Consider the following 2390-nt stretch of genomic DNA (forward strand, 5'->3'; position numbering starts at 1 on the left):
TAGTAGAGACAGGGTTTCACCATGTTGGCCAGGCTGGTCTCAAACTCCCAACCTCAAATGATCTGCCCACGAAGTCATTATTTAGTATGACAATTAATACATATTTTATCAAACCATATTATCAAACATTTATTCTAGGCCCTAGCCTCCCAAAATGCTAGGATTACAGGCATGAGCCATTGGGTCCAGCCTTCTTTCCAGCTTCATGTGGGTTTGTCTAGCCTGTGCTCTGCCCTCGCTTCACATAGGTCTCTTTTCCTACCTCTCCCTTCACACTACTATACTTCATTGATTCTGAGATGCTCCTTTCCCCGCCCAGCCAATATTTCTGAAATGCAGATGCATGTTACCCTCTGTGTTGGCCAAATGGCAGTCTTGCTGTGGTTGTCTTTGCCTGACACCTTCTGGTAATAGCAAGAAAGGGCCAGCATGAAAACTTGAAGAATGGATGTCAGTGACTTAGAAGAAAATTTCTGAGATAAGAGTGGAGGAGTTTTTAGGAGCTGCTGCTTCACCAAGGCTCTTGATGAACCTGAGACAACAGTTTATGAAAAAAAAAAAAAAAAAAAAAAAAAAAAAAAGCTTATTGACTCTGACTCAAGGTGTGATTTGTGTGAGGCACTAAGACTACAAAGGTGGTTTTAAAATACTTTAAGCTATGTATTTTATAAGGTTAAAAAAAACGTATTTAAGTGTTTTAAAGCTCTTTCAGTAGGTATAACATTTCTTCTATTTATTTATTTTTTTTTTTACCAGGAATACATGCACTTTATTGAACACCATTGTAGAAAAGTGCGTGAGAATAAAGGGCTGATACAGGACTTGGCTCGAGGGCAGGGCAAGGAATGGAAGGTTGGGTACGTGGAAAACAGGTCATGGGCAGAGTCCCCCGGCCTAGATGATTCCTCCTGATCTATTGATAGGCTTGGAAAATCAGTATTGGGATGATGATCAGCAGAATGGTCATGATGATGCCCCAAATCAGGGCCCAGATGTTCAGGCACTGGGAGGTGGAGGCACAGGCCTGGGCCCCGATCAGGTTGCCAACCATCTTCCTGTCCCTAGACTTCATGGAGTAGGCGAATGCTATGAAGCCCTGGCAGCAGGAGTTCATGAAGAGGGTGTTGAGCAGGGACCAGAAGACATGGTCGGGGGAGCAGGGTTATAGGGCGCCCCCAGCACAGCCACCTCATGCTCCTCCTTCAGCATCTCATAGTTGGGGGTACGGTCGGTGTTGGCAGGAGTGAAGAAGGTTTGGACAGTGTGGTTCATGCTGCCCAGGGAACACCAGCTGTGGTCGGGTTTCTGGGATGGTTCTCAGTGGGCCCTCCCCTTCCCCACTAGTTTCGATTTCTCAGCCGCTTCCTTTTCCTGGCATTCGTCCAGGTATAACATTTCAAAGTGAGAAGAGAGCATTACCATAGTCTAAATATCAGTGTTTTCCTTTCTTATTAGCCTATAAAATGCTGGTACATCCTACAATTAATGGGGTTTTAGATTCAATGAACTGCAGTCCCACTTCTTGTACTTTACAAAGACATTCCCCTGAGTCATTCTGTATCCTCTTTTTTATTTTATTTTTTTGAGATGGAGTCTCTGTCGCCCAGGCTAGAGTGTAGTGGGACAATCTTGGCTCTTAGCAACCTCTGCCTCCTGGGTTCAAGTGATTCTCATGCCTCAGCCTCCCAAGCAGCCGGGACTACAGGCGCGTGCCATCACATCTGGCTAATTTTTGTAGTAGAGATTGGGTTTCACCTTATTAGCCAGGCTGGTCTTGAACTCCTGACTTCACCTAATCAACCTCCTTGGCCTCCCAAAGTGCTGGGATTACAGGTGTGAGCCACCATACCCAGCCTATTTGTTTGATTTTTTTGAGACACAGTTTCACTCTGTCACCCAGGCTGGAGTGCAGTGGTGCAATCTCAGCTCACTGTAACCTCCAACTCCTGGGTTCAAGCAATTCTCATGCCTCAGTCTCCCCAGTAGCTGGGAATACAGGTATGTGCCACCATGCCCTATCCAATTTTTTATATTTTTAGTAGAGACAGAGTTTCACCATGTTGGCCAGGCCGGTCTCGAACTCTTGACCTCAAATGATCTACGCAAAAAGGCATTATTTAATATGACAATTAAAAGATTTTATCGGCCGGGCGCGGTGGCTCAAGCCTGTAATCCCAGCACTTTGGGAGGCCGAGGCGGGTGGATCACGATGCAAGAGATCGAGACCATCCTGGTCAACATGGTGAAACCCCATCTCTACTAAAAATACAAAAAATCAGCTGGGCATGGTGGTGCGTGCCTGTAATCCCAGCTACTCAGGAGGCTGAGGCAGGAGAATTGCCTGAACCCAGGAGGCGGAGGTTGCGGTGAGCCGAGATCGCGCCATTGCA

The 2390-nt window shown here is 46.3% G+C and overlaps 1 pseudogene across 1 annotated transcript; it reads right to left on the minus strand.

Annotated features, from left to right (window-relative positions):
• Positions 1-757: 757 nt before the first annotated feature.
• LOC119468274 lies at positions 758-1272 on the minus strand (annotated as a pseudogene). Its single transcript, XR_005196933.1, has one exon. The product of XR_005196933.1 is annotated as an interferon-induced transmembrane protein 3-like (transcript).
• Between the last annotated feature and the right edge of the window lie 1118 nt (positions 1273-2390).

Source organism: Cebus imitator, unplaced genomic scaffold (genome assembly GCF_001604975.1).
Source record: "Cebus imitator isolate Cc_AM_T3 unplaced genomic scaffold, Cebus_imitator-1.0 Scaffold16, whole genome shotgun sequence".
NCBI classification, from domain to species: domain Eukaryota; kingdom Metazoa; phylum Chordata; class Mammalia; order Primates; family Cebidae; genus Cebus; species Cebus imitator.